This window comes from Mizuhopecten yessoensis, unplaced genomic scaffold (genome assembly GCF_002113885.1).
Source record: "Mizuhopecten yessoensis strain PY_sf001 unplaced genomic scaffold, ASM211388v2 scaffold10805, whole genome shotgun sequence".
Classification (NCBI taxonomy): domain Eukaryota; kingdom Metazoa; phylum Mollusca; class Bivalvia; order Pectinida; family Pectinidae; genus Mizuhopecten; species Mizuhopecten yessoensis.
In genome coordinates this window covers 62,073-74,989 of record NW_018408730.1, presented here as the reverse complement: position 1 = coordinate 74,989, position 12,917 = coordinate 62,073, and positions in this window count along the sequence as shown.

Genomic DNA, 12,917 nt, shown 5'->3' with positions numbered 1-12,917 from the left:
TTCGCGAAACACATTTAGCGAAAGAACATACTCACAGACTTATTTATTGTTTACATATTTAGGAATTGTTTTCAAAAACGATGTTTTGCTTTAAATGCACCAAGGAATAATAAAACGGGTGCATAAAACGGTTCTATATAATCGTGTGTACAGAAGAATAGTTAGATACACATGTACCGAGACACACTATCAGGGGCACGTTTGTCGAACAGTAAGATAGTATATCATCCACCGTTTAACACAATTTTAACGATATCTGTGTAAAGTACCACTTAACTCTGACAAGGCTATTTCTTTTAATTTTAATTAACAAATATGTAAATACACAGCAACATTGATTAGATATAAATCTACCTATTTGTGCAAAGGGTGATGTTTTTAGCATGTGGCATGGAAACTTGATAGCGCAAGATTTATTTTTCTTTCAGTTAACGAACAAGGCAAACTGTGGGATGCTGATGTTTATTGTAATTGTATCTCAGAATGTTTCTTCCATAGTTAGCTGTGTAAATCAATACACAACTATTGTGATGCTGACAACGGAACCCGGAACTGTCGATACTATGTTCCTTGCCACTCGTAATCAGATCTTTGACGAAATTGGCCAAGAGTTTGAAATTGATTCCTATCAAATTGTTTTGTTAATACTTAAAAAGTTAATTAATGCATAATTGAAGAATTTACGAATGTATACATTGAAATTTTATCATCTTCGTACTGTTTACATCGAAACAACTTCAGCCTCGTTCTGAGAACGTTTGTGAATTTGATCAAGATGAGTCACCGATTTCAGAAATTGATCACATCTCTGAACCATTCCTTGTTGGCTAGAGTGGCATTGTAAGATTTTAAACACAGACTAAAATAGAGTATAAATCGCATTCACAAAGCGTGGCGTGTCTATAAATAGTATGGGTATTCATCCAAGTTAATAAACATGGGGCTAAAGTCCAACCGGAAATGCTGCAACCGTATATCAAACTTTGAAGACATCGGGGCAAAGTACATACTTAGTCATGTATGCCACATGACGTATGTATATAGACGGAGAGTATTGTTGAACATTAGTTAAATTCATGAATAAGCATTACCACCTATGTAAGTGCAAGCGGTTAATATATACATAGTTCACGCGTCAATAAACGAAATGAAACATCTTCAAACACTACACCATGCAATAAACTTAGTGTATGCGAACACTCATAAGTATAACACGAATTATATTGCAAAAATATTACAAATATATACAAAAATACAGTGAAAACACAACACCAATTACAACTGTATTCTGAAATGAAAGCACAATAGGATATAACTGAAATTATAACACAAGAAGATTAAATTGTAATGATCAAACAATAAGATTAAACTGAATAACGCAATAGTATTTAACTAAAATGATAACACAATATGATCAAACTGAAAAGATACCACAATAGGATTAAACTGAAATTATAACACACTAGGATTAAATTCAACTAACACAATAGAATTAAATTTGAATGATAAAACAATAGGATTAAACTTAATAACGCAATGGTATTAAACTGAAATGATAACACAAATGTATTAAAACTGAAATGATAACACAATAGGATTAAACTTAACTGATAATCTAACATGATTATACTGAAAAAGTAATACAACAGTAATTAAACAAGAATGCAAACAAAAACAAATTATATATCAATGATAGCGCACCACGAATTTGTTCAACACGACACGAGAGAACACTGACTCTGCTATAATGACAACCTGAAGTACTAATTATAAATAACAACAATGTTCACGTTCTACATGACAAAGATGTTACATTGTTTAATGAGCTGACAGGGTATCGTGTTTAATGATTTGTACTTATTTTGTAGGATTCTAAACGAACAGCATTCTATTTGGTATCATTGTATATAAATTACCTCCCTACATTACAAGGTGTAATATGATAGTCAGCCCACATACACCTAGAAATACCATTATGTTAATTTCATTTGAATGATCTTACAATAATGCTATTGTGATGATAACAATTGTGGGCCAGGTCAAGACTAGTAACAGATAACGTGTTCCGGAACAGTTCACCGAGCTGATCCCTACTTACTTGCGTGCCACTTAGCGATTTTCATTTTATACTAAAATGAACAGGAAACATCCCTCACATGCGTGTCTATAAATAATCAATGGTTAGATAGTTACCAAGTCCACTTTCGACCACCTCATGTATCTTCGGCCTGTACATGATTTGGAAATGTTTAGAAGTCAAATTTCTCTATATTCACGATCAGAACACATCTAAAGAATTTTAAACTTATAATTGTTTTACCTATGTTGAAAGCATAGTAAACCAAAGCTAACTGTCATTTTGAATACAAAATGTAGCAAGGATTTATCCTCAAATATATTCATGAATGGTACGACTTATAATGAAAGTTAAAAGATATAATGAAACCAGATGTCAATGTTTAATGATACTACAACGCAACATATACAAACCTAGTTATAACGCAACGTGACATCAACAAAACATCTAGTTATAACACAACGCAACAAAGACAAAACACCTAGTTATAACACAACGTGACATCAACAAAACATCTAGTTATAACACAACGTGACATCAACAAGACACCTAGTTATAACACAACGTGACATCAACAAAACACCTAGATATAACAAAACGTGAAATCAACAAAACATCTAGTTATAACACTACGTGAAATCAACAAACTATCTAGGTATAACACAACGTGTCATCAACAAAACATCTAGTTATAACACAACGCGACATCGACAGAACACCTAGTTATAACACAACGTGACATCAACAAAACATCTAGTTATAACGCAACGTGACATCAACAAAACATCTAGTTATACATGTAACACAACGCGACATCGACAGAACACCTAGATATAACCACTGTGAAACGATGTAGAGTTTTTTTTGTATTTAAAACACAACCCGACACCAACACACAAGAGTCCCAGAGGGCCTGTATCGCTCACCTGAATATTTAAGAAGTCATAGCAAAATATTCTCATTAAATATTATATTGTACTACAAATATTTCACTCGCAAATTTTGTCGACTCCATCAGTCAAATATTATTATATGATTCTATGCTTTTTGGTTCTTCTTCAGAAGTTGTTCGAAGTGTTTGAATTTTTTTTCCTGTGACCTTGAAAGTAGGTCAATGTCATTTTCCTTCTCAAACGTCGTTGGCTCTATCCCAAGAAGTCAAATCTTATGAATCCATTCCTTTTGGTTCTTCAGAACAAATCGATTAAAATGTTGTTGACCTCTGTGACCTTTAAAGTAGGTTGAGGTTCTTTTCATTTGCATGGAGGAGGATATTACACCGCGTGAATTCATGGTTACTGGTTGCCAAACGGAAAATGATTCCCTTTAATTCAGTGGCATTAATAAAATATCACCTCGAGGGAGGTCTGCCTGATTATGTCATCGGGACGACGATGAATGACAAGCTGGTAGTACCGAGGACGGTACATTTGGGCGGAATGAGCTTGTGCTATGTTTTGGCATATTGATATTGGCAAGGCTTTAGAAGCTGTAATCGTACCTGAAACCGCAGGTGTGGATACGGAAAATATCTTGGACGACCAAGTGCCAGATCATTTGAGGGACATGCTTGAAGCATCTAGGTCGCACCTCAGTTCCGGAGAATTCAGTGAATTGTCCCAGCTTATTAGCGAGTTGCAGGATGTGTTTGCTTAGCATACATGTGACTTGGGGAGTTTAAAGGAGATTGGGCACAATATAAACACTCGAGATGCCACTCCCATTAAAAAACGTATGAGACCAACCCCCTCAAGTTTATGAAAGAGGAAGAAAACGAGATCGCAAAGATGCTGGAAGCGGGAGTCATTCAACCATCCGATTGGCGAGTGGGTATCAGCTCCAGTATTGATCAGAACACGGGATGGCTCCGTGAGATTTTGTATACATTATAGGGCCCTTAACAATATAACTGAAGGATGTCTACCACCTTGACACATGAGCAGGAACCCGGTGGTTCTCCAAGCTCGATGCTAATTCTGCATACTGCCAAATACCGATAAACGAGGCGGATCGGAGGAAAACAGTCTTTATAACCAAATATGGGCTGTTTGAGTATGTCAAGATACCGTTTGGTCTAACTGATGCACTCGCAACCTTTTCTAGAGTGATAAATCTGGTGCTGAGAAAGTATTAGCATTCCTGGATGATATCCTGGTCCTGGGAGACAATTTCGAAAATCATCTCCAGAACTTGAATGAGGCATTCAAAATGTTGCGCCAATATGGCCTGAAATTAAAACCTTAAAAAAGCGTTTTTAGCGGAAGGTGGAGTTCCTGAGAAGGATGGTTAACAATTACTCTCTTAAGATGTCGAGGGGCGGCACAGAAACAGTTAGAAACTGGTGAACCCCGACAATTTCCAAGAATGTGGAACGATTCCTAGGGTTATCTAACTACCAACGGGGATTTATTAAAGGCTTGGGGAAATCGAGATTCCGTTGTACCGGGTGACTGGAAAACATGGATTCTCATGAAAATAACCTCAACAGCTGGCCTTTGACACCTTAAATGATAGACTGGTAAATCAACCTGTAATAGCGTTGCTAAACGAAATGGACGAATTCATCCTTGACATGGATGACTCCAATGAGGCCATTGAGTTAATTCAGGTACAAGGGGGACACGAGTGATAGCTTATGCAAGTTTTGCTCTCACGCCGAAGCAGGGGATATATTGTACCATCCGAAAAGAATTATTGGTGTCGGTGAAGCTAACTCGACCATTTCCGCCACTATATCTTGGGCACACCCTTCCTTTTCCGCACAGACCATAGCAGTGGCTACTGAGGTTTCGGGGGCCACACGGTGAGCTTGCCCGATGGATGGAAGAGCTTAGCCAGTACAACATGGTATTAAGACACCGGGAAGGGACATTGCACGGTAACGCAGACGCTCTGTCAAGATCAACAGTTGGGAACAGTCACTATGTCGATGGTCTGCAGCCCCGGGACTTGCCATGCAAAGGATGCCATTACTGCCATCGAGCTCATAGCCAATGGGCATCTTTCATCTACGAGGTAGATGATGTGGTGCCCCTGTCTGTTGTAGAGGGCAACAACACTGTCCCGAGGAAACGAGATACCGAAGCTTAAAAGCTTAAAACATGTAAAGGATTAAAGAAATGCATCAATATCGAACAAATTGGCTGCACAATATATCATATTTTATTGTAAAGATCAATACAGTGTATATAGTCAAATGTTAATTGCACAGAAACTTTATCGAAGAATCTATTCATATACGTTACATCATAAAATCTGTCACGTATTTGTTTGAAATCAGCGCATTCAATCATAAAGTGTTTGGCTGTAAATGGTTGATCGCATGCATGACAATACGGCTGGTCTTTCTTACGCAAAATGTAACCATGTTTGATATAGGTATGGCCTATGCGCAGTCGCGAGAGGACAATTTCCTCTCTGCGGTCTGCTCTACTTTTTGCACATGAACCCACATTAGGTTGAATTGCAAATCACTTGCTGTTTAATTCTTCAGTTTTTAATAAAATTCTGTTAATAAGAAGAGCGATGTTTTGAATGAGAATATTGTTCAAATTCCGATTTTTAATACTTTGTAATAGTGACAAAGAGTCAGAACAAATTATTGCTTTGTTAACTTTATTATTTTCAATTTTATCCAAAGCCAGACCAAGGGTCACATAGACTTTTTGTGACCGCTTCCCAGGACGGAGCAAGGGAAAGAACACATCCTCATGGTCGTAGACCAGTTCACTAAATGGGTTTAAGTCATACCCCTACCCTCACCAACAGCAGAGGTGACAGCCAGGGATGCTGTCAACTCGTTCTTCACGAGGTTTGGGGTCCCGTTTAAGATATGCTCAGACCAAGGGAGGAATTCTGAGGGGTAAGTTAATCTCAGCTATTTGTGAAACCTTCTACTGGAAACCACCATTTATACAGACTCTGGCATGTCTCAGCCAGGGGACAGAACCCAAAGCCTTCCTCACAGGGGCGAACGCTCAACTAAAGGCCAAAAGTAAGGCATTGTCAAGGGAGACATTAGGAAGAAAAAAGTTGTTCAGAAAGAGAAAAGAACAGATCCAAAATTTAGTCGCCTCTTACGATCATGCAATGGGGGCACTGACAACGGGTGAACCAGTCGTAACCATTCCCCTTTATGCTGAACTTAAAGCAGGGAATAACAACTTCCATTTTTAAGGACTTTGGTATGCCCCGGCCTAGGGACAGAACATATTGCTTTCCTCACATGGGCGAACGCTCAACAGTCAAGCCAAAACCTGCAGGAAGGCTAGCTCTACCAAATTGAGGAACACATCCGGAGGTTTTCTGTGAACGGAAGGCGCTGTCCGAGGAGATCACTCTCATCGAGTACTCTTTCTTGGTCAACATTGCCAAGTGCATGCTGGGACCTCAGACTACCCTCCAGGGGATCTGTGACCACATCGACCGATACCGGTTGATTGCAGATGATAGGCAGATCACGGACAGTCAGCAGGAGGCTATGGATCATCTTTGTATGGTAAAGGGTTGGTCGATCCCGACGTCTTTTGACTTGGATCCCGTGAATTCCCAAGCCACTCTTCTCCATTGGCGCTGTTTAAAAGGTAATGACTGAGGTTTTGCCAACTTCGACATTTGAGGTCGACGTATTCCCAGGTGATCCGTCAACAGGTACCCGCACCTGCGGTTCATGACGTAACATTAGAGGGTGATCCAGAAGCATCTGGTGAGCTCGAGGTCGAGTCCCCCGACGTGGACCTTCTGCCATTATAACATGCCTTTGACAGTCACTTCCATCTAGACCGGACCCGCCGGAAACTCAGGTGTCCGGAGGGACCATGTTTTGTGACCCGGAAACGTATCCCTCCCCTGGTGACATACAGGATCTTACCACACCGTTCGATCCCCTGACATGTGGGTCCGCCTGTGGATTATTCTCCCCTACATTCAGCCCCATCAGGCACTGAACCTCCACATCCGGGGGAATGAGGAATTACCCTACAGGACTGGAAGCGTGCATGAGGTTTGGTGTGGTTTGATTTAGTATTGTTTAACGTCCTATCAACAGCTATGGTCATTTAAGGACGGCCTCCCCTGTGTACAAGATACATGCGTGTAGTGTATGCGTGTGTGTTTTGGGAGGCTGCGATATGTTCGTGTTCGTCACCTTGTGATAGCGCGGAACTGATGCCGACTGTATAGTGCTACCTCACTGAAACATACTGTCGAAGACACCCAGCAGGACACCCACCCTGTCACATTATATTGACAACGGGCGAACCAGTCGTCCCACTCATGAATGGTTGATCGTTAAGCAGGAGGTACTTCGATGTTGTGAGGGAGATGGTACCCCTGGTGTAGAAAATACAGCTGCACTGCTTCAGTGGAACGAAGGAGGTAAGCAAGGCCTGTCTGGCGCGGTTCCCAAACACCTACTTCAACGGGTCGTTAAATTTATCCTTCCACCAGACTACTAATAGAGACGGATGCTCCCTACTTCTCGGTTAGCCCAGATTTATTTTCTAGCTCTCCACACCTGTTGGACCATACCGCTCGCCGTATCTCCAAAACACCGTGGAGGCGTCAGCTTGGCTGAGGCTCTTGAGTTTACTGACCGTCATGGAAACAATTTGTTTGGAGTGAAGGAAAGCAGGAACCAGTATAATAGAGCCTACCTGGCAGAGGACAGTCAGGTCAGAATCCATTTGTTACAAACCTTCCAGATATCTCTGGTGGCTGAGGACGGACATCTTTGTTGGCACGTGTCCATTCACAGTTCGGGGAAGAATGTGGGGAAAGTGTCTAGTAGTGCTTGCTATCAAACGTCTGGGCGATTCAGACTCTTCACCGGAGTCACGTGACTGGAACTGGAGCGAGGTCTTGATCTTCAACTACCGAACCTACAAGACGTGAGCCGACCAAGCCCATAATAAAGACGTTTATACTTCTTATCGTTTCCGCCTGGACTCAACATTGATATCCCTGCGGACCTCACCTAGACGTTTCTACAGAACTATCCTGGTGAGTTGCCATTTCATGTTGTAGAAATACAATCAGCTGAATAATGGGTGTCCTCTCTCGAAGTCTGCAATCTAGGATACTACCCCTTCTTGCCCCTGGCCAGTCTGTATTTTGTTGTCACCTGTTTTCGAGTGTTACCAATCTATTTTTGGTTGCCATCTAGTCTTTGCTAGAAGTCACTGGTGTCCTATGAATGTAATGTGTTATATACACTGTGTGCTACACAATATCACGGACTCATCAGCTGGGAGTCGCCAATCAACAAGTGTTTCATCCTTTAATCCAATGCACTACCGGTCAGTGGTTAGCTGCCAACTGGATGCTTTCTCTGCTGACTGTCTAAACTACTAGGGAAACAGGTTAACCCAATTAGTTGTGAGTGCGGCAAGGTTCTGTTCTTGGTCCAATTTTTATATATGTATAGGTGTGCAACCAGGTTCTGTTCTTGGTCCACTTTTGATATAACTACATGTGTGCAACCAGGTCCTGTTATTGGTCCACAGTTGATAGATATATTTAAACATATTTTATTTGCAAAAGATACAAAAGGGATTAGACACAAGTTATAAAACTTAAAGTTCGCCTTCTCCCTTAAAGCAATGATGATGAAATATACGTAAACACATACACAGTAGATTGCACAGGTGATATAGACAAAACATCTAGTTTAACACAACGCGACTTTGACAAAACATCTTATTTTAACACAACGCGAAATCGAAAAAAATATATAATTATAACACAACGCGGCACAGACAACACAACACGTTACAACACAACACGATATATATCACAAGTCATATGTATAATGACACCACAACACTTAGTATAACAAAAGGCTCCCAATACCTACCAAAAGCCCTGTTATTTCAATAACATGACAAATGATTCTTGTCTTATTGTAACCGGGATAATATTTGCAATGTATCTGTTATTTTAATATTTTATATGCATAGCGCTGTGAGTCCTAGTATTCGTACGTACTGTATTGTCAATGTGCTGTGTATGTCTGTGTACCTGTACTGTTCGTGTCACGTGATGTATGTTACCTGTGGTATGCATGTACCTGGTAGATGTAAGGTAAGAGTGTGTATGCAAGTGCCTCGTTTTGGTTTTATATGGTCAGTGTCTTTGTGTAAGTTTGGCGCGTAAGTCATTCATATTAGACATTTGACAGCGGACATGTTGACAGTGGACAGAGCTAGACAAGTATACGGGGAATCGAAATAATTGGTACGTACTTAATGTATTTTAATAATTTAACTATAAGCATTATTATTCTTACTGTAATATCTATATATGGAAGTGAGAATAATATCGATTTGGATAAATTATCTCTTTTCCTGAATAACCATTTTGTGAATATCCGTCATCGATCATTTTGATGAGTTCATTATTTGAAGTTAATTAAATTTCTTAAGTATACAAAGATTTCATTGTATTTCAGTTGTTACCATGCTAGTCTACAGTATGTCGTATTGACGACTTTTACCAATATCTCATCTTTAGACCCTTGACCCATTGTTGGGGTAGGTACAAAGATTACGTACTTCGTGTCAAATTCTGTATTGGACACGTATATATGATTTATGTATATATAAATGTATATTTCATTATAAAATAAATGATAACTTATGCTTCAAACTTTCGAGTAATTTAGATAAATGTAAAGCATATGGAGTGTCAATATATGTTGTAACACTTTTTAACTATAATTTAATTAGTTTGTATTGTTTCCTTGTAGGGTCTTGAATGTCTTAAATAAGTGTTCTTGAAGAACGAAACCGTCTTTGTTACATTATTACAACACTTATCAACACAATAGACATTAATAATTGTCAATTTCAAGGAAATGATGATCACGATTGTGTTCAAAAACAGTTTCTGCAGACCCGTGTTGATAGCGATTATATTATAGGCCAAGGTAAGTTTAAGAATATATGTTCATCGAACCGAAACCATACTTACCAGCGTGCCACAGGATTTTACAAATAAATACTCTAAATACAGCATTCACCAGCTAGACAATGCATGGCGTGTTTATAAATATTCCGGTAACAGATAGGTACAAAGTCCACTCGTTATATTTCAAACAAAACTGACATTACGTGTGAAGTACAAAGTTCGTTAGCGGATAGTTAATTTTTTCCCCAGGAACGGCTTTTATGAAAATTGCAAAATATAAATCCGCGTTAGTTTATTTCATTGATACAACTAAGAGTTGGTATCTCACTTTTGTATACGTAGAAAATGAACAAGCAGAGAAAAGCAGTTTAAATTTCATCAGACTATGTGCTATATGGTCTATATGCTAAATATCTGGAAAGTAGGTTTATCCATATTTCAAGAAATAATCAACACTTTCAAAAACACCCACTTTTCACTTTTATATCAGTTCAAACAGTATTTCGTTCAGTCATGGTGCAAGGTTATACATGTAATTTCAGAGAATGTAGAAAACAAGCTTAGGGTTTGTATTCATTCGTCTCCCAAATTTAAAATTGTAACATAAAGTCACATAAAAATGTATCTTGAAAAAACAGTGCACTGCATTTTTTGTTTTAAATAGGGTAAACGTGAGAACCAATCTTTCTGTGAGTAATTTCACATTGTTTGTACCAATAAAGTATTAATTAAATGTAGGAGTGACTTTCGAATTATTAGTCATATATGATGAGCATTCCATGCCATAACCTGTGATACAAACGAAGAATGTACAAGTACCCAACTACCTAGCGCATGTTTGCTATCAATGGAAATATGCTAGGGTTTGGACTTGTACAAGAAAACTAAACGATACCCTGCAGGTTTAGCTGGCAGTCATAGTTATCGGTTTGAGCCTATTTTTACATTAGTTAATCAGTCTTTTCTGTTGTTTACCTCAGGAGGTTTCATTCTGCTGTAGAGACTGTAATAACATTAATTAATCAGTCGTTTCTGTTGTTTACCTCAGGGGGTTTCATTCTGTTGTAGAGACTGTTATAACATTAATAAATCAGTCGTTTCTGTTGTTTACCTCAGGGGGTTTCATTCTGCTGTAGAGACTGTTATGACATTAATTAATCAGTCTTTTCTGTTGTTTAACTCCGGAGGTTTCATTATGTTGTAGAGACTGTTATGACATTAATTAATCAGTCTTCTCTGTTGTTTACCTCAGGAGGTTTCATTCTGTTGTAGAGACTGTTATAACATTAATAAATCAGTCGTTTCTGTTGTTTACCTCAGGAGGTTCCATTCTGCTGTAGAGACTGTTATAACATTAGTTAATCAGTCGTTTCTGTTGTTTAACTCAGGAGGTTTCATTCTGTTGTAGAGACTGTACTAACATTAATTAATCAGTCGTTTCTGTTGTTTACCTCAGGAGGTTTCATTCTGCTCTAGAGACTGTTATAACATTAATTAATGAGTCTTTTCTGTTGTTTAACTCAGGAGGTTTCATTCTGCTCTAGAGACTGTTATAACATTAATTAACCAGTCTTTTCTGTTGTTTACCTCAGGAGGATTCATTCTGTTGTAGAGACTGTTATAACATTAGTTAATCAGTCGTTTCTGTTATTTAACTCCGGAGGTTTCATTCTGTTGTAGAGACTGTTATAACATTAATTAATCAGTCTTTTCTGTTGTTTAACTCCGGAGGTTTCATTATGTTGTAGAGGCTGTTATAACATTAGTTAATCAGTCGTCTCTGTTATTTAACTCCGGAGGTTTCATTCTGTTGTAGAGACTGTACTAACATTAATTAATCAGTCGTTTCTGTTGTTTACCTCAGGAGGTTTCATTCTGTTTTAGAGACTGTTATAACATTAATTAAACAGTCTTTCCTGTTGTTTACCTCAGGAGGTTTCATTCTGCTGTAGAGACTGTAATAACATTAATTAATCAGTCTTTTTTGTTTTTTACCTCAGGAGGTTTCATTCTGCTGTAGAGACTGTCATAACATTAATTAATCAGTCTTTTTTGTTTTATACCTCAGGAGGTTTCATTCTGTTGTAGAGACTGTTATAACATTAATTAAACAGTCTTATTGTTGTTTACCTCAGGAGGTTTCATTCTGCTGTAGAGACTGTAATAACATTAATTAAACAGTCTTTTCTGTTGTTTACCTCAGGAGGTTTCATTCTGTTGTAGAGACTGTTATGACATTAATTAAACAGTCTTTTCTGTTGTTTTCCTCAGGAGTTTTCATTCTATTGTAGAGACTGTTATAACATTAATTAATCAGTCGTTTCTTTTGTTTACCTCAGGAGGTTTCATTCTGTTGTAGAGACTGTTATAACATTAATTAAACAGTCTTTTCTGTTGTTTACATCAGGAGGTTTCATTCTATTGTAGAGACTGTTATAACATTAATTAAACCGTCTTTTCTTTTGTTTACCTCAGGAGGCTTCATTCTGTTGTAGAGACTGTTATAACATTAATTAAACAGTCTTTACTTTTGTTTACCTCAGGAGGTTTCATTCTGTTGTAGAAACTGTTATAACATTAATTAAACAGTCTTTTCTTTTGTTTACTTCAGGAGGTTTCATTCTGTTGTAGAGACTGTTATAACATTAATTAAACAGTCTTTTCTGTTGTTTACCTCAGTATGTTTCATTCTGTTGTAGAAACTGTTATAACATTAATTAAACAGTCTTTTCTTTTGTTTACCTCACGAGGTTTCATTCTGTTGTAGAGACTGTTTTAACATTAATTAATCAGTCTTTTCTGTTGATTACCTCAGGAGGTTTCATTCTGTTGTATAGACTGTTATAACATTAATTAATCAGACTTTTCTGTTGTTTACCTCAGGAGGTTTTCATTCTGTTGTAGAGATTGTTAGAACTTGTTTTCCTCATGATGT